This window comes from Triturus cristatus, chromosome 2_2, assembly GCF_964204655.1.
Source record: "Triturus cristatus chromosome 2_2, aTriCri1.1, whole genome shotgun sequence".
Taxonomy (NCBI): Eukaryota; Metazoa; Chordata; class Amphibia; order Caudata; family Salamandridae; genus Triturus; species Triturus cristatus.
Genome location: NC_140582.1, coordinates 220,802,317 through 220,823,596, shown reverse-complemented (window position 1 = coordinate 220,823,596; position 21,280 = coordinate 220,802,317).

The following is a 21,280-nucleotide window of genomic DNA, read 5'->3' as shown; positions in this document are numbered from 1 at the left end:
AAATTCTCACGCTGTAGGAACAATAGTTAATCTGGTTTTGCAAGGGGGGGTCACTTTGGTTTTTGGCCCAGTGCTCAGCGGCCATCTAGGGAAACCTACCAAACCCACACATTTCTGAAAACTAGACACCCGGCGGCTTCCAGGGAGGTATGGCTTGCGTGGATCCACCAACGTTTGCTTACCCAGAATCCCCTGCAAACCTCAATTTTAGCTGAAAAAACACTTTTTCCACACATTTTGGTGTGGGAAAGTTGTGGCATCACCGGGCTCCCACAAATTTACCACCACCCAGCGTTCCCCCAGGTCTCCCGGTAAAAATGGTGCCTCACTTGTGTGGGAGGCCCAAGTACCCGCGGCAGGCAAGGGCCCAAAACGTAGTGAGGCGACATCAAAATGGCCTATCACCAAACCACGTGGTTTTGCAAGCGGGGTCACTTGGGTTTTAGGCCTGGTGCTCGGCGGCCATCTAGGGAAACCTACCAAAGCCATGCATTTCTGAAAACTAGACACCCGGCGGCTTCCAGGGAGGTATGGCTTGCATGGATCCCCCAACGTTTCCTTACCCAGAATCCCCTGCAAACCTCTATTTTAGCTGAAAAAATCACTTTTTTCACACATCTTGGTGTGGGAAAGTTGTGGCATCACCGGGCTCACACAAATTTACCACCGCCCAGCGTTCCCCCAGGTCTCCCGGTAAAAATGGTGCCTCACTTGTGTGGGAGGCCCAAGTACCCGCGGCAGGCAAGGGCTCAAAACGTAGTGAGGCGACATCAAAATGGCCTATCGCCAAACCACCTGGTTTTGCAAGGGGGGTCACTTGGGTTTTTGGCCCGGTGCTCGGCGGCCATCTAGGGAAACCTACCAAACCCACGCATTTCTGAAAACTAGACACCCGGCGGCTTCCAGGGAGGTATCGCTTGCGTTGATCCCCCAACGTTTCCTTACCCAGAATCCCCTGCAAACCTCAATTTTAGCTGAAAAAATCACTTTTTTGCACACTTTTTGGTGTGGAAAAGTTGTGGCATCACCGGGCTCACACAAATTTACCACCCCCCAGCATTCCCCCAGGTCTCCCGGTAAAAATGGTGCCTCACTTGTGTGGGAGGCCCAAGTACCCGCGGCAGGCAAGGGCCCAAAACGTAGTGAGGCGACATCAAAATGGCCTATCGCAAAACCACCTGGTTTTGCAAGGGGGGTCACTTGGGTTTTTGGCCCGGTGCTCGGCGGCCATCTAGGGAAACCTACCAAACCCACGCATTTCTGAAAACTATACACCCAACGGCTTCCAGGGAGGTATGGCTTGCGTGGATCCCCCAACGTTTCCTTACCCAGAATCCCCTGCAAACCTCTATTTTAGCTGAAAAAATCGCTCTTTTCACACATTTTGGTGTGGGAAAGTTGTGGCATCACTGGGCTCACACAAATTTACCACCACCCAGCGTTCCCCCAGGTCTCCCGGTAAAAATGGTGCCTCACTTGTGTGGGAGGCCCAAGTACCCGCGGCAGGCAAGGGCCCAAAACATAGTGAGGCGACATCAAAATGGCCTATCGCAATACCACCTGGTTTTGCAAGGGGGGTCACTTGGGTTTATGGCCCGATGCTCGGCGGCCATCTAGGGAAACCTACCAAACCCATGCATTTCTGAAAACTAGACACCCGGCGGCTTCCAGGGAGGTATGGCTTGCATGGATCCCCCAACGTTTCCTTACCCAGAATCCCCTGCAAACCTTAATTTTAGCTGCAAAAATCACTTTTTTCACACTTTGTGGTGTGGGAAAGTTGTGGCATCACCGGGCTCACACAAATTTACCACCACCCAGCGTTCCCCCAGGTCTCCCGGTAAAAATGGTGCCTCACTTGTGTGGGAGGCCCAAGTACCCGCGGCAGGCAAGGGCCCAAACATTTTTTTGATAGGCAATGTTGATTTCGCCTCACTACGTCTTGGGCCCTTGCGTGCCGCGGGTACTTGGGCCTCCCACACAAGTGAGGCACCATTTTTACCGGGAGACCTGGGGGAACGCTGGGTGATGGTAAATTTGTGTGAGCCCGGTGATGCACAACTTTCCCACACCAAAATGTGTGAAAAAAGTGATTTTTTCAGCTAAAATAGAGGTTTGCAGGGGATTCTGGGTAAGGAAACTTTGGGGGATCCACACAAGCCCTACCTCCCTGGAAGCCGCTGGGTGTCTAGTTTTCAGAAATGTGTGGGTTTGGTAGGTTTCCCTAGATGGCCGCCGAGCACCGGGCCAAAAACCCAAGTGACCCCCCTTGCAAAACCAGGTGGTTTTGCGATAGGCCATTTTGATGTCGCCTCACTACGTTTTGGGCCCTTGCCTGCCGCGGGTACTTGGGCCTCCCACACAAGTGAGGCACCATTTTTACCGGGAGACCTGGGGGAACGCTGGGTGGTGGTAAATTTGTGTGAGCCCGGTGATGCCACAACTTTCCCACACCAAAATGTGTGAAAAAAATGATTCTTTCAGCTAAAATTGAGGTTTGCAGGGGATTCTGGGTAAGGAAACGTTGGGGGATCCACGCAAGCCATACCTCCCTGGAAGACGCCGGGTGTCTAGTTTTCAGAAATGCGTGGGTTTGGTAAGTTTCCCTAGATGGCCGCCGAGCACCGGGCCAAAAACCCAAGTGACCCCCCTTGCAAAACCAGGTGGTTTTGCGATACGCCATTTTGATGATGCCTCACTACGTTTTGGGCCCTTGCCTGCCCCGGGTACTTGGGCCTCCCACACAAGTGAGGCACCATTTTTACCGGGATACCTGGGGGAACGCTGGGTGGTGGTAAATTTGTGTGAGCCCGGTGATGCCACAACTTTCCCACACCAAAATGTGTGAAAAAAGTGATTTTTTCAGCTAAAATTGAGGTTTGCAGGGGATTCTGGGTAAAGAAACGTTGGGGGATACACGCAAGCCATACCTCCCTGGAGGCCGCCTGGTGTCTAGTTTTCAGAAATGCGTGGGTTTGGTAGGTTTCCCTATGTGCCGGCAGAACTAGGGTTCAAAAACTACAGCTAGTCACTTTGCCAAAAAAGGGTCATTTTTCACTGCAAAATTGTGGTGTGACCACGTTGCGTTTTGCGCCGTTTCCTGTTGCGGGCACTAGGCCGACCGGCACAAGTGAGGTACCATTTTTCTTGTAGGACTTTGGGGAACGCGGGGTGGGTGGAAATTTGTGGATCCACGCAGATTCCAGAACTTTCCATCACAGTAATGTGGGGAAAATGTGTTTTTTTTTGTCAATTTTTTACGTTTGCAAGGGATTCTGGGTAACAGACCATGGTGGGAGGCAGTCAAGTCACCCCATCCTGGATTCCCCTGGGTGTCTAGTTTTCAAAAATGTATAGGTTTGCTAGGTTTCCTTAGGTGCCGGCAGGGCTAGGGTTAAAAAACTACAGCTAGTCACTTTGCCAAAAAAAGGGTCATTTTTCACTGCAAAATTGAGGTGTGACCACGTTGCGCTTTGCGCCGTTTCCTGTCGCGGGCACTAGGCCGACCCGCACAAGTGAGGTACCATTTTTCTTGTAGGACTTTGGGGAACGCGGGGTGGGTGGAAATTTGTGGATCCACGCAGATTCCAGAACTTTCTATCACAGAAATGTGGGGAAAATGTGTTTTTTTTGTCATTCTTTTACGTTTGCAAGGGATTCTGGGTAACAGACCATGGTGGGAGGCACTCAAGACACCCCATCCTGGATTCCCCTGGGTGTCTAGTTTTCAAAAATGTATAGGTTTGCTAGGTTTCCCTAGGTGCCGGCAGGGCTAGGGTTAAAAAACTACAGCTAGTCACTTTGCCAAAAAAGGGTCATTTTTCACTCCAAAATTGAGGTGTGCCCACGTTGCGTTTTGCGCCGTTTCCTGTCGCGGGCACTAGGCCGACCCGCACAAGTGAGGTACCATTTTTCTCGTAGGACTCTGGGAAACACGGGGTGGGTGGAAATTTGTGGATCCACGCAGATTCCAGAACTTTCCATCACGGAAATGTGGGGTAAATGTGTTTTTTTGGTCATTTTTTTACGTTTGCAAGGGATTCTGGGTAACAGACCATGGTGGGAGGCACTCAAGACACCCCATCCTGGATTCCCCTGGGTGTCTAGTTTTCAAAAATGTAAAGGTTTGCTAGGTTTCCCTAGGTGCCGGCAGGGCTAGGGTTCAAAAACTACAGCTAGTCACTTTGCCAAAAAAGGGTCATTTTTTACTGCAAAATTGAGGTGTGACCACGTTGCGTTTTGCGCCGTTTCCTGACGCGGGCACTAGGCCGACCCGCACAAGTGAGGTACCATTTTTCTCGTAGCACTTTGGGGAATGCGGGGTGGGTGGAAATTTGTGGATCCACGCAGATTCCAGAACTTTCTATCACAGAAATGTAGGGAAAATGTGTTTTTTTTGTCATTTTTTTACGTTTGCAAGGGATTCTGGGTAACAGACCATGGTGGGAGGCACTCAAGACACCCCATCCTGGATTCCCCTGGGTGTCTAGTTTTAAAAAATTTATAGGTTTGCTAGGTTTCCCTAGGTGCCGGCAGGGCTAGGGCTCAAAAACTACAGCTAGTCACTTTGCCAAAAAAGGGTCATTTTTCACTGCAAAATTGAGGTGTAACCACGTTGCTTTTTGCGCCGTTTCCTGTCGTGGGCACTAGGCCGACCCGCACAAGTGAGGTACCATTTTTCTCGTAGGACTTTGGGGAATGCGGGGTGGGTGGAAATTGTTGGATCCACGCAGATTCCAGAACTTTCCATTACAGAAATGTGGGGAAAATGTGTTTTTTTTGTCACTTTTTTACGTTTGCAAGAGATTCTGGGTAACAGACCATGGTGGGAGGCAGTCAAGTCACCCCATCCTGGATTCCCCTGGGTGTCTAGTCTTAAAAAGTGTATAGGTTTGCTAGCTTTCCCTAGGTGCTGGCAGGGCTCGGGTTCAACAACTACAGCTAGTCACTTTGCCAAAAAAGGGTCATTTTTCACTGCAAAATTGAGGTGTGACCACATTGCGTTTTGTGCCGTTTCCTGTCACGGGCACTAGGCCGACCCGCACAAGTGAGGTACCATTTTTCTCGTAGGACTTTGGGGAACGCGGGGTGGGTGGAAATTTGTGGATCCACGCAGATTCCAGAACTTTCCATCACAGAAATGTGGGGAAAATGTGGTTTTTTTGTCACTTTTTTACGTTTGCAAGAGATTCTGGGTAACAGATCATGGTGGGAGGCAGTCAAGTCACCCCATCCTGGATTCCCCTGGGTGTCTAGTCTTAAAAAATGTATAGGTTTGCTAGCTTTCCCTAGGTGCTGGCAGGGCTCGGGTTAAACAACTACAGCTAGTCACTTTGCCAAAAAAGGGTCATTTTTCACTGCAAAATTGAGGTGTAACCACGTTGCATTTTGCGCCGTTTCCTGTCGTGGGCACTAGGCCGACCCGCACAAGTGAGGTACCATTTTTCTCGTAGGACTTTGGGGAATGCGGGGTGGGTGGAAATTGTTGGATCCACGCAGATTCCAGAACTTTCCATTACAGAAATGTGGGGAAAATGTGTTTTTTTTGTCACTTTTTTACGTTTGCAAGAGATTCTGGGTAACAGACCATGGTGGGAGGCAGTCAAGTCACCCCATCCTGGATTCCCCTGGGTGTCTAGTCTTAAAAAGTGTAGAGGTTTGCTAGCTTTCCCTAGGTGCTGGCAGGGCTCGGGTTCAACAACTACAGCTAGTCACTTTGCCAAAAAAGGGTCATTTTTCACTGCAAAATTGAGGTGTGACCACATTGCGTTTTGTGCCGTTTCCTGTCACGGGCACTAGGCCGACCCGCACAAGTGAGGTACCATTTTTCTCGTAGGACTTTGGGGAACGCGGGGTGGGTGGAAATTTGTGGATCCACGCAGATTCCAGAACTTTCCATCACAGAAATGTGGGGAAAATGTGGTTTTTTTGTCACTTTTTTACGTTTGCAAGAGATTCTGGGTAACAGATCATGGTGGGAGGCAGTCAAGTCACCCCATCCTGGATTCCCCTGGGTGTCTAGTCTTAAAAAATGTATAGGTTTGCTAGCTTTCCCTAGGTGCTGGCAGGGCTCGGGTTAAACAACTACAGCTAGTCACTTTGCCAAAAAAGGGTCATTTTTCACTGCAAAATTGAGGTGTGACCACATTGCGTTTTGCGCCGTTTCCTGTCACGGGCACTAGGCCGACCCGCACAAGTGAGGTACCATTTTTCTCGTAGGACTTTGGGGAACGCGGGGTGGGTGGAAATTTGTGGATCCACGCAGATTCCAGAACTTTCCATCACAGAAATGTGGGGAAAATGTGTTTCTTTTGTCACTTTTTTACGTTTGCAAGGGATTCTGGGTAACAGACCATGGTGGGAGGCAGTCAAGTCACCCCATCCTGGATTCCCCTGGGTGTCTAGTTTTCAAAAATGTATAGGTTTGCTAGGTTTCCCTAGGTGCCGGCAGGGCTAGGGTTCAAAAACTGCAGCTAGACTCTTCGCAAAAAATGTGTAAATTTTCAGTGTGAAAATGTGGTGTGTTCACCTTAGGTTTTGAGCCACTTCCTGTCGTGGGCACTATGCCTACCCACACAAGTGAGATACCATTTTTATCGGGAGACTTAGGGTAGTTCAGATTTGTAAAGCAACTGTTATTACCTATTGATTTTTGATGCGTTTATCCCTTCCAAATGAAAGACATTGTGTAAAAAAAAAATCACTTTGAAAAATGACCAATAATAGTCATGCAAGTATGAGTATTCCCAATTTCGAAAATGTGCAAATATGCACTGTTTCTAAACTCTGTCATTTGTTCCCATTTCAGAAATACATAGGTGTCTTTCATACCGATTTTTTTATGTATACATTTTCCCACAATAATTGCTATATACCCGGAACAAAAAAAAAAACATTACAAAATGCTGCTCAGTTTTTTACTCTGGGTTCGTTGGGCTCTATGTGAACCTACAAGTCCTATATATCCCCACAACCAGGAAGGTCCACCAGATGTAACGGTATATTGCTTTTAAAGAGATGTCATAATTAGAAGAAGTTACAGGTGAAAACGTTGACTCAAAAGGCTGCTTTTTTCAACAAATTTTTAATTTTTCCTATATTTACCTGTTAGTTTCTATAGAGAAACCTTGATGGATCTACACAAATGACCCCTTGCTGAATTCAGAATGTTGTCTACTTTTCAAAAATGTATAGCTTTCCAGGATCCATTATTGCTTTTCTACCCATTTCTACCATTATCTGGAAGGAGGTTGAAAGCACAAAAAATAGCAAAAATAGGGTATGTCCCAGAAAAATGTCAAAACTGTGTAAAAAATGTTGGATTTCTGACAAAAATCTGTCATTCCCTAAAAGCTGGAGAAATGGTGATTTCAGCCCCACAAACCCTTTTTTGAAATCATTTGCAGAGAAAAACCCAGACGCTTTCATTTGCAGCCACTTTTCCCCATTTTTCACAAAAAAAACAAAAATTTGCAGTATTTTGACTAATTTCTGGGAACCCTCTAGGAGAATCCACAAACCCAGGGTACCTTTAGAATCCCCATGATGTTGGAAGAAAAGGACGCAAATTTGGCATGGATACCTACTGTTGTCAAAAAGTTACAGGGGCCTAAGCGCGCACTACCCCAAAGAGCCAAAAAAAGGCTTAGCACAGAAGGGGAAAAGGCCTAGCAGCGAAGGGGTTAACTGTACAACACTTTTTGCGATTCCGATTTCGCCTGAAAACTCTTGAGGTGGGGTGAGGGCGGGTCAGAAGAAATTAAAATGTTTAAAGGCGCGAGTGAAGGAAGGAACGTTAGAAAAGGAATAATAAAGCCCGGTAGATAGAGGGGTCTTCCTAAAATGCTACTATCTCATCAGATTCAGCCTTAACATTAATTAGCCACAGGGGAGGGAGGGTGCGCTGGATTTGTATTACCCGAAGGGCAAGGGTCGCAAACTATTTGCATGTGTAAGTTTGGCTTACAAGAAAAAATACTTTTTATCTGGCTTGACAGTGCAGCTAGCTCTAAACCTTACGTGAACAACCGATAAAGCACCTTTGCAAGCACTAGTGAGAGAGGGTCTTTGGTGCAACCCACATGTTAATCCCTTAAGTCGCGGGTGATATCGGAGCACAGTGGCGGGACGGGCGGGCGGAAAGGAGGGACAAAACACATTTTTAAACAAGATGGAAGCCTCACTTCTTCCCCGGACTCACTTCTGCCCCGGAAAATGGGTTTACGGAAAGCCTTCTCTGAGCGTGCAGCCTGAGGTGATGCACCTGGAGCGCGCATCCGGGCCTTGTTTACCCGTATTGTTGGATGTGGCTGTCTGTTCACCTAGAGCCCGCCACTATTATCATATTTTTTTGCAATGATTAAATCCAGCAACTAATGTCTGTCCTTGTAGTCTCCTCCTCGCCACCCGCACGCGCCCACGCACACACACGCTCACACACGCACACACACAGTCACACACACACACACACAATCACTCCTCACTAAAACACACAGGCACACACTTCTTTTTCATATTATTATTATTATTTTTATTATCAAATATACATAAACAAAACATGTATTCTACTTGCACACAACAAACACGCATGCACCCAGATTCACATACACGTAGAACAAATAAAATGGGGCATTCATTCACACATGCGCTTAAATATGTAAACACTGAGAAATACGCACGTAAAAGCAACAACAGTTACAATGCATATCACACTGCCACATATATCCTGCTTATGAATACACACATCCATAGCCATATATTGCAAGTCAGACACGACGAATACAGACAAGCACACACGTATAGTAACATGCAAAAAACATAGCCGTAAACGCGGGCGCACACACACATGAACAGACAAAACACACACATACAGAGAGACTTAACGCTCACGCGCTTATCCACATGCACACATTATGCACATACACACATGCAAAAAAAATCCAGCAAACACACACCCATACACCACACTCACCACAAATGGGATTGTTTGGTAATGGTTGTGTACGGAAAATAATAGAGCGTATCATATTCAGTGTTTCTGTTGCAAAGACCTGCCATCTACCAAGCACCTGAAAATGTCCATAGAAGAGAGTCTTTCTTTGATGTCACCTCATTAAATTGACCTTTTTTTATTGCCGCAATTATATCTCAATAAGGTTTGTCTACAAGGTTTGGCTTCATGCTAATTTTCCTCCTAACTGGGTTAATTGGAATTAGCTCGGACTGTTTATGAATCAGACTTATTGACCTCATTTACAGCGAGTAGTTGAAATCCATAATTTTTCAACACAGCACCCCTTGCCCCTCTTTGACATTCCGGCTGTACGACAGCTTAGTGAGAGCGGCTCACACTTCATTGAACACCATTGTGCACTCCTTCGCCCTCCTCCTTTCCCACCCTCTGCTTCCCTTCTCCCCTCCCCTCCCTCTCCTTTTCTGCATCTGTTATCCGTTTCACTTCGTCATCACCCACTCCTCTAAGTTGCATCCCTCCATGGAGTCCTTATTGTCCTCATGGTACATCTCTCTCACAGACCACTTCCATATGTTGTTACTTACTTACACATTACAGTGGATATTTATTTAACCAATTTACTCCCTGTGCGTTAGCATGCATATTTCCCTCATAACTGTAGATCTAATGCTATCTTTCCAGTCTCTTTGTTTCACTCGCTCTCTTTTCAGGGTTTCTCTACTCGCCTCATTTATTCTCTCACTCCCCCTCCCTTCCCCCTTTCCCTTCCTCTGCCCCTCTTTCCCCCTCTTTCCCCCTTCTCTTTTCCTCATACTGCCTTATCTCGTTTGGCTCAGGCTGAATGTCTTTAGCACAACACTCATCCCTCCCCAGCTATTTCTCTACATACTCCAATTATACGACCTGAGGAACATGAAGTGCAAAGCCAATGTCACCCATGCTTTAATGAGCTTTCAAATGCATGCGGGCGCCACATTTCTTTTCCATTTGCAAAGCCAATAGCCCTCCATTTAACTAATGCGAGACCAATTGCATTGTAAATGCTTGTTGCTCTTGTCACTGTTGGCACACACCGAGCAGTCTTAGACAACCTCCTCCACCTGCCGATCCATGGCCGGCCACCAGTACCACTCACGAACCCTGGCCTTGGTCAGATTCCTCCCCAGATGTCCCTCATGGGCTAAATTGATAATCTTGGACCTAAGATCACAAGGAGGTATTACACGATTACCCCTCAACAGTTTCTCATCAAAAACACACAGTTCATTTTTAACATTGAGGAAGCATTTCAAGGATTCAGGTACATCCTTGTCCGCAGGCCAACCTTTAACTGAAAATTCTTTGACCATTTCCAAATCATTGTCGTCACGAGAAGTAAAAGACCACTCATCAGAATTGACGATTAACTCATGCCACAAGGGAATTCTTCACCTCCACTCCAGATTGATCCAAGGGTAGCCTGGAAAGATAGTCTGCAATGGCATTCTTCAGTCCTGGCACATACCCAACCACAAAATTGAACTCAGATAACCCTTCCATCCAACGCTTGATTCTGGGAGAAATATTGTCAAGTTCCCTGGAAGTGAAAATTTGAAACAGGGGGCGATGGTCAGTTCTGACAACCACAGGTAAACCCCAAAGATAAAACTTAAAATGACGGATAGCCCAGAAAACCGCCAACGCCTCACACTCAATCACTGAGTAGCGCTCTTCAGCACCCCTGAGTGAGCGGGAAGCAAAAGCAACAATCCTGGATTCTCTATCCACAACCTGTGACAGGACCGCTCCCAACCCGAGCATTCTGGCATCTGTGGACAATACAGATTTCTTACATGCATCAAAATGCCCTAACGTAGGCATACTACCAATTACATTCTTAATGGAGTTGAAAGCAGCGGAGCAATCATCTGACCATGAAAATTCAGCTCCTTTCTTGAGCAGCAACCTGAGGGGAGAAGAAACACAAGCAAAATTCGGCAAAAACTTGGAGCAGAATTCTGCCAACCCCAAAAATGATCGAACTTGATCTTTGTTAACAGGTACAGGGGCTTTTACAATGCTTTCGGCAAGGTCCAATTTAGGACTGATCCCTTCACCAGAGATAGTATGTCCTAAATAGTTTACAGAAGACACACGAAATTTGCACTTTTCCTTTTTTACAACCAAACCAGCATCTTGGAGTCGCAGTAAAACCTTCCGCAAATGTCTGTCATATTCCTGCTGATCTTTCCCATAAACAAGAATGTCATCTTGGAAAATGAAATCCTTGGGTAACCCTTCCAGAACTTTATTCATGACCCTCTGGAAACAGGCCGCAGCGGATGCCAGGCCAAATGGCATATGAATGATTCTGAAAGCCCCTAGAGGTGTCACAAAAAATGTCAAATGTCTGGAGTCCGGATGAAGTAGAACCTGATGGTAAGCAGAAGACAAGTCCATAACACTGAAACATTTAGCATTTTTGATCAGGGCAAGAGTCTCTGAGATGTTTGGCAGAGGTTGTCTGTCAACCCAAATATGTTTGTTTAAACCGCTTAAGTCCACACACATGCGAATCCCCTTGCCCCCATCTTTGGGTGCCAAAACAATGGGGGCCAACCACTCAGAACATTTGATTTCTTCAATGGCACCTGCAGCCAACAGTCTTTTAAGCTCCTGATCTAAAGGACCCATCATCATATGAGGATCTTTCCTAACTTTGCTAACAAATGGTTGAGCGTTCTGTTTCAGAATAATTTTATGCTCAAATTGCTTGAGCAGACCCAAACCATCCTTGAAAACCTTGGAGAACTGTGAACATACATCATTAGATAATGAACCAGAAGACAGAAGCAACACTTTCTCAGGTGAATTGGGATCCAAAGTGATCCCCATATCCCTCTGGCGTCTCCACCCAAGAAGATTATCTCCCCTCTTTGCCACATATACCTTTCCATCAGTCTCTCTGTTCTTGAACTGAATTTTTTTGACAACATAACCCAAAACATCAATTTTAACACCACCATAACCAATAGGGTTGATGTCTGGAGGAGATAGCTCAGGTTTGTCAATACCAAAGACAGTGTCCCAATTAGCATCACCCACCATAGTGTAAGGTGAACCCGAATCAGCCAAGATAGGAAACTGTTCGCCACCAATCAATACCTCACACTCAGGCATGTCCAGTTTATCACCGTCTACATCTCCATTCTCTCTGACACTACACACAAACTTTTTCTCCTCCTCAATAAAATGCACCATATGATTCTTGCTATTGTGGCACACACGTGCATAATGACCCTTTTTTCCACATTTATTGCAAGTGACAGATCTTGCAAAACAATTGGGGCTGTAAGGTAAATGTCTCTCACTCCCACACCTAAAGCATTTAAAACCAGGCCTGCTGTTCCTAGATCCTGCCTGTTCTGAATCAAAAAGTTTCTTATCCTTCTCACCATGAGTACCCTTAAATGCCCCTTTGGGATCATCCTTCTTGGGATCATCTCTCTTAATCTCATGAATTGCTTTATCATCAACTGAAATATCACTGTTTTTCTCTACCTTCATCTCTTGCACCCACATATTAGTATTCTCCATACTTTCCACAATAGCCAAAGTATTATGAGATCTGGGTTCTTAGCAAGGAGCTTCTGCTGAACCTTTGTGTCATTAGTGCACCTCACTATCTGGTCCCTAATAAGAGAATCAGTGAGTTGTTCAAACTCGCAAGTACGAGCCAACGTCTTCAGGGTAGCTACATAACTTCCAATCTTCTCTTGCTTACCTTGGACCCTAGAAAAGAATTTGTGACGCTCTAAAACCACATTAATTTTAGACCCAAAATGTTTTTCAAGCATCATATCAGACATGTGATAAACATTTTCAGGCTCACCCTCTCCACTCCCCCGAACAATCTCATCCAAAATGTCGTACACATGTCTACCTTCAACCCCCAAGTTGTGCAATAGTGTAGCTTGCTTCCTTAAGGCTCAACATTTCTCTCTCCCAATAGCTAACAAATATGAATCAAATAAGGGCTTCCATCTCTTCCAGGGCAAGATGGGATCACCTATATCTGAGAGAAATTGTGGCGGTTGAGACATGCTAGAAGAAGCCATGTTGGAGGAAATACAATCATTAAGTGTACATGTAAGAAATAAAGACAGTTTCAAGTATAAATGCACAATTACAGAGTTACTGCAAACAATTCTAAATTAATGATAAATGTAGAATAATTCACCAAATATGAATGCCTGAAATGAAAAGCTTCGACTAGCGCAATTATCTAAACACAGAGAACACAGTACCTGAGGCTTAATCCAATGGAGAAACAACAACTGAAGTAACAATGGTGTGCGTGTCACCGAGCACACACCAACTTGTTGATAATACATGTAACTACAAGAAAAAGTGAGCGCATCACTGACACGCTGTAGGAAATGTTTACTTCAATGTTGTTGAACTAGGGATGGAAACTGTAGTGAGGATAAAGTGTGTGTGTCACTGACACAAAAAGGAAGGAAAAATCTTGTTGAAGGGCAAAATGCTATGAGCTTCGTAACGGAACATGGTTGGCAAAAACAACTAAGTTATGCAGTCAAAAGATGGCGGCACGTTGCGTGCGTCAAACTGGGTGGTTCACAGCACGTAAGTGCGGTACAGCGTCAATAAGCAGGTCCTGAACAGGACATCATAGAGATCCGCTGTCGGCAACTTGAAGATCCCTCGAAGCACTAGATTCCACTTCAAGAAGACATACAGGTAATGAATCTTCCTTGAGTGCAAGCGAATTTAAAAAAATGCAAAGACAGTTAGTTGGAAGAGGAACATTTCAGGATCAGGCCGTTCATCACTCAAAAGATGGTAGCGGCACACGCCTGAGGGAACCACTCTCCACGGTTACACGAACGCAGGGCAAACCTTCACCAACAAGTAAACACACTCCAGAGCTACTTGACAGAAGAAATAATCTCCATGCGTAGTTAAAAACAAAATGTGCAGGATACAATGTCCACTTGGAGGTTTTGCCAAAAACGAAATCCTTGTATGTAAGAACAGTTGCAAAGGTAGCGCAGAAGTTTTGCCAACATAAAGTCTTAAGTGCAAGGCTAACATGCACGGGTGGCACAGACAAACTTTGGTTTAAGGTTTAAGGACTCCCAAAAGAAGACAAAAATATAAACTGGGCTCAATTCAGTAAATCCAACAAAGGTTAAATAATACCTGAATCTCTGTATTCCAAGGAGATTTCAATTTATACGCAAATAACACTGCTGTAGCGAAAATGGGCTCGATGGGGAAACTGGTGGTCATCATGTCCTGTCCCCACGCAGATATAACTCGTCGCCAGTGTAAAAGGAGTCCAAGACGCGGTCTGGAAGTCTCAACCAGATGTATTCAGGAGTACATAAAGAAACCACCAGCTCAGGCAGCAGGTCAGCTCCAACTGCCAGAACTCAAGTCCAGAAACAAGAACATTCTGTTGTCATGTAATGACACATGGAATGTAGTGACACATTCCAACAAAAGGGATAGAAAAGAAAGAAAGGCAAGGCAGAGATTTAGAGGAAAGGGAAAAGAGAGCGGTAAGTAAAGTAGGCCACAACACATTCTAATATAAACGCAAACATTTTCAATGAGTATTGTATGTAATTAATATAACTCAGGTAAAACTCTTTTGTTAGCGCGTTTTATTCATGTTGCACATGAAAACTCAAACCTCTTAGCGTTATTTCTCTGCTGTCTTTAGTGCAGAAATCGTTTGTGGCCTACAGCAACTATTTGTCATTCTCCTGCACATTTCTGGATTCTCTTTCCAAATACCCCATGTTAACATTTTCTCTGATAATTTCACGACTCTTGTCAATAATTTTAACACAGTAGGATGTTTAATCAGAGCAGGTTTAATTTGTGAAAATCCTGCTCTATCAAACCCTATGCCCTTTTCGATGCAAGACTGATACATGAATGATTCTGCCTCACAGGAGCAGGCCTTCTGGAAGTGATCCTGACATACTACTTACTGTGTCCAGCTCTACTAATCTTCAGTTACATGTGACCAAACAAGAGCCAATAACTTAAGCCTTTCAGAAGTAAATCTGTCATGTGACTGATCCTTACCATATCAACAGTCCTGTGTTCTGCCACACCGCAAATATAATACGGGCGTGTGATAGACTGCGCTCCATGTCTGGTCGTCTGTCAGAGATGATCCTGACAAGTGATTGCAGTGCTTTCAGGTTTCTCGCTTTCATATTTGACATCTTCTGCAAGTCTAGAGGTTTTAGCCAGCAGACACCATCTTTAGAGGTGTAAGTTTTAGTTTTTTTCCATTTAAAAATGGGCTTGCATATCTCAACATATGAAGTGCTACTTGATAATATTCTACAACTGCCTGCCGGTTAGGCGCAGGAGTTAAAATAGATAAGGGACTGACTGCCCTCAAGACCTACCAACCTTTAGAAGGCAAATTAGGAGGAGGCAGTCATGTATGTGATTAAATAAAAATTATCTCAATAACAAGATGAGTATTGCATAAGTAAATACAAGTGGTACTATATTACACACAGGTGACAACATTGAGCATGGCATGTCTGTGCTTAAATCCATGGGTTATATTGTCAAGAACTTGTGATAACTATCGCAAAAGTTACTTAACGTAACCCTCAACATCGCAGTCCATCGCGGAAAATGTATGCCTTGTTAACCAGGTATTAGCAACACGGTGGTACCATGCGATAGTCACCAGATAACGCATCAACTGGCCGTGATAAAATCAACGCCACCCTGCAAAAATGCAAAACGCGAACGCAAAAAAAGCTGCGATGAGGGCAATTGCAATACAAAAATCTGCGAAAACCAACCACAGGCCTGCAATTCACACGCGTCAGGCGGGAACAATCACCACAAAAGTAGAAAAAAACTGACAAACAAATGCCAAGCAAAAGCCAAGCACAATGGATGTTGCCGGAGCAAGTACGGAGGAGAACCAGAACCCCACAACCCCCCGGAGGACCTGCCTGGTACCTCGGGGTCAGGGAAGGGCAAGGAGAAGAAGAGTAGGAAGAAAAGGTTCAGGCCGCAGGAAAACAGGATCCTGATAACGGAGGTGGTCGAACACCATCAACTACTGTTCAGCACCTCCACTGTGTCATTGGCAACAAAAAATGGACTATGGCAGTCCATCGTGGACAAGGTGAATGCAGTAGGAGTGCTGAAAAGGACAATGGAAGAGGTCAAGAGGTGCTGGAATGACGTCAAGCGCAAAACCAAGCTGAAACTCGCCAACACCCAGAAGGCAGCAATGAAGACTGTAAGTGGGAGTCCTGCACCACAGGAGGAGCTGGACAACGTGGAGGAAATGGTGTCCACAGTCATCAGTGGGGAGACGGTGGCAGGAGTCGGGGGACCGGACACTGCTCGACAGGACCGAACACAACAGCACCAGGGTGAGTAACGACCAGGGACCGGCGGGGACGGGGGGAGATGGGCACAATGGCACACATGCACAATTGAGCTGAGCACATCTGCGGACAAACCATGCCCCAGACCGCAACTCCCACCAAGAGAACAATGTACCCAAGTATGCTACATGTCAGCACTGTATAAGCACAGAAGTCAAAGGCACACCGCATGAAAGGGATAAGGAGCAGCAAAACAGAGCAGCAGGGCCCCCCCATGCAGCAGACACACATGACATGCAGAGCACATCAACACTGACAACAAAGGGGCACAAACCCCAACACGTCAACAACAGAACACAGGACACAACTGGCGCCCACTGGGTGTAGACACTGGCCAATCACAAGTGGGATTGCAGGGAAATGTGAGTAGACAATGTACAAGTTCAAACACAAATGCGTGATGTTGTCGAAATGTCCACTGTCCCGCAGCAAATAGGCAGCGCCTCCAAAACACCCACGATGAACACAGTCATGCAGTCTGCATGTGAACATGTACAGGCTGACAACACACATGTGAACACATTGTCAAACTGCATCTCCCCTTCACATTGCAGAGGGACTTTCAACACCTCCTGCAGAACAGCCCGAACCTCTCTTCTCTGATGACGAAGAGGACCACCACAGCTTCGACACCGCCGCCCTCCGAGAGTTCATTGACAATCTCCGCAGCACACCTCCAGGAGCAGGGCAGCCCAGCTGCAACGGAGACACCCCACCCCCTGCACAGACCACACAGCAGGCAGCACCCACCACCACGGCTGCCTCCCAGGACCCCCACGAAGAACACATGGCCTTCCAACGCCGTGTGTTGGGATGCCAGGAGCAGCTGGCTGAACAGGTGCGGGTGGGCTTCGACCCCATGGCAGACAAACTAGATGCCATACGTGGGTGTCTAAGTCCCATCAGGGGCCACTCACAGTCCCTAATGGACACCCACAGACAGTACCATGCACTCCAACGAACCATGGCTGACATCGCCAAAGTCCTGACTCTGAGACAAGAACGACTGTCTAGTCAGAGTGGCTCCAGAGAGCTTGCCCGGGAGTTGGGAGCGGGCCAATGCGGAAAGAGTGGCTGCCACAGCTGCACAACAGGGAGAGGTAGCCAGGTTCCACAATGACCTCAAAACCATCCTCATGGCACTGCTGCCACAAGGCCTGGCGCCGATGCATGCTGCTGCTACCACTACATCCACATCTCCGCCCCCTGAAGTGTCAGTGCCACATAGTGCGGCAGACATTCCCCCTCCGCCCCTGAGGTGTCACTGCCACACAGTGCTAGAGAGAGGCCAGCACCACCCACACGTGAGGCACATGAGACAGCAGAGGACGAAGATGCGGATTAATCTGCATTCGTGGTCAGAAGGAAGCGGTAGCATTCATCTCCGCCTCATGGCCGGTTTCAGCTTGGTTCTGCCCTCTGCATCATCACTTTCCACTGTCCCCCGATACACTCTGCGACACTCACCTTGGACCTCACAATGGACTGCCATATTCTGTTTGATTGCCAATGACACAGCTATCAGACTGTGGACTGAACTCTTCCACTTCCTTTGTACTTGTCATTCCCTGAATGACTCTGGCTGGCCCTCCACGGGCCAACATTTGAAAGTGGGGTTTGCATGGCCCTGTACTGCTCCAGATGCAACACTCCACTGAATGTGCATTAAACATTCCAAATCACACAGATGTGTCGTCTCTATGGTAAGTGTGGTAGTATGGATGAATGTAGGGTCAGTGAATTCCTCTTTCGTCCATGTGGCTCACGTCGTTGGACTTGGGTCACAGGGTGACACTTTGCCAATCATAGTCTGGGTGGCGCCAACGCCAAAACAGTGACATATGCATTTGTTGCTTCCTTGTCCAGCCCTGTACGGAACCACACCCAGAGCCCCGGGGTCATTGTTCGAAACCTTACCCTGGACTGGCATACGCCAGGCCAGCCCACTACGCCTACGCTCCAGGGGGAGACAACAACGCCACATGTGCCAGGACTCCCCTGTAGTGATCTGCTGCTCACAGGTCTAGTTGTCAGCATGCCACAGCCACTCCCTCATGGCTGGTTTACACCCACACCACACCCATCCAGCACACGCGTCACAGCACATGTGACCCTTCCAATAAAACGGGCCGGGCGCACGTGCACGGCGCCATTTCCAACCTCTCCAGGGGTGTATCCTTGTAGTGTGCATGTAGGCATGGGGGCCCACGGGCCTGCGACATCACATTCCGCAGGCCCGGAGGGGACATGATGGCGTCTGCACCACGATACCCAATCATAGAGGGTCCATGACTGTGGGGGCACAGACTTTGTGGCACCGGATACACTGCGGATGGCACAGGCACACCGCCAGCGGGTGTGCAGCCTGCAATGATGCTCCAACCCAGCGGTCCAGACAGCTCAGGTTTTGTGTGCCCTGCTGGACCGCAGTGTAGGCCTGAGTCAGTGGGCAGCGCGGGCCTACCGCCACGTGGCGTCACCTCCTGGATCACCGAGTTAGTGGCACCTATGAGGCTGAGTGGGTGTGCAGCCTGCGATGATGCCAGGTGCACTGGTATGTCCTCTGCCATGGAGCAATCAAGACCCAGCACCAAATGTGAGACCTGGTGGCCTGCGGAGCGGGGCTGCATGATGTGGAGGGTTCCATGTCTGCATGCCCCAGGAGTTGTGGCTTGCAGCGGCACGTGGTGGGTACTCTTTTCTACACGCCGGTGGTGGAAGGTGAGCAGTGAGGCCTGCGTGCTCATGGGCGGGCATGCACTGCTGGGCGGCGGGAGGGGCTGGGGTGCAGCTGCGTGTTGCGTGCAATTGTATGTACTTTGCCAATCAGATGACAGGTCTGTCTCAGATGTGGGACATGGGGAACTGCACTACATACCGGCACGTGGTTGGAGACACACCGGTGGAAGCAGGTGAGCAGTGTGGCCTGGGTGCGCAGTGTCGGCACTCTCTCTCCCTGCCCCTCTCTTCTTTTCGCTATCTCTCTCTACCCCTCTCTGTCCGTCTATCTCTCTCTCTCCCTCTCTGTCCGTCTCCCTCTCTTTCTCTCTCTCTCCTTCGCTCTCTCTCTGTCCCTTGATGTACGCAGGACACACCTTCTCATCATGATTTTTGTCTTGCAGGCTGTGACCTACGGATTGTCCTGAGGGGAGCCGCCATGTGTCTTCATTTCTGTTCTGTGTTTATTTTAATATATTATAATTTTTTGCTTCGAAGGTGATTGTGTGATGCTCATTTTTGTGACGACACATGCATGTCACCAGATGTGATTGTGCAACATCATGCGGGTTATTTGGCACATGATTCCGTGTAGTTGATGCGGCATGTTTTTGGCCGGGGAGGGGGGTCCTGGGGGTGGTGGCAGTGGGTGTTGTGCCCCTCTTGGGTGTCCGGCATTCATGTTCAGTGGCTCCATGGCAACTGTTGTTCTTCAGGTGTGGCTCTGGGCTGGGCTCTCTTTTTCGGTGCAGGTTGTAGTCTGACTTTGCACCAGGTCAGAGCAGGTGTTAGTTTCCTGGTGCTAACGCGCCTTATCGCCTGTTTTCTGATCTTATCACAGATCTGGCTGGTCGTTGAGAATGTTGTGGTGTGAACCTGGGCTTCTATTGGAATTCTCAAGGGCATATTATCAAACCCATTATCGCCGCTTTAGTGGCAGTTTCCTATTTATAGCGATAATTTTAACGCCGTTCTTGATAATATGCCCGAGGTGCTGTAGTCTGCCATTAGTATACAGCTCTGCTGCTTTGGCAGAACAGAGGGCAGCCTGCCCAACACTAAATAAACCCTGCAGTCTACTGTAGTGACACAAAAGAGATATATTGTAGGATGTTACCCTGTATATCGCAGCCAAGTGATTAATGGAACCACCTCTGCAGCTAACTTCTAACAATGGCTGCCCCCAGGAATGTTGACTCATGTTGGGAGTACAAAGCGTATAGAATCAGATGACTGAGTTTAATGTGGGAGGGGGGAAAGATTGCACCTCAAAGAAAGAACAAACACTTGAAAATACTGATATGATAATTGTGGTAGAAAGGGAAATGCATGACAATACCGAAATGGGGGACGGTCACTCAATATATGTAGACCACTGTCTATATTTTGATTGCTTCACCCCTTGCATTGGATTCTTTAATTAGCAGTGTACTGTAGGAAAGTGCCCCTTTTTGCATGGTTGCCCCCCACTTTTGCCTGCTGTTGATGCTCTTTGACTAAGTATGCCCTGGGTTCCTCCCAACAGGTACCCAAGGCCTATGTTCTTTCCCTAAATCTGTACTGTTGCACAGCCAAATTGGCAACTCTCTGGCCACATGCAAGTCCCTTGTAAAAGGTACCATAGGTATGAAGGGTACTGTAGCCAGGGAAGGCCTCTAAGGGCTGAAGAACTTATTGTGCCACCCTTAGAGGCCCTGTGCCTTTACACACACACCCTGCCATTGCAGGCTGAGTGTTGTGGTACAGAACAAAGTGAAGAGTCGACATGGCACACATTCCTGTGTGCTATGCCTACAACCCACTTCTTATGGCATAGGTCAGCCACCTCTCTAGCTGGGTGCACTATGCCACTGGTAAGGATGCAGATGCATGAGCCCTGTACCCCTAAAGTGTCTAAGTTGATTCTTAGACATTTTAAGTGCCGTAATGCCATAAAGAGTATATGGTATGGGAGTTTGTCATCACAAACTCCACAGCACCATAATGGCTTTAATGAAAACTGGGAAGTTTGATATCAAACTTCTCAGCACATTAAACCCACACTGATGCCAGTGTGGGATTTAATGAAAAATGCACTCGCAGGGAGTATCTTAGAGATGCCCCCTGAAGAACGACCTGACTAGTGTCCTGGCTGAATGGCTGCTCA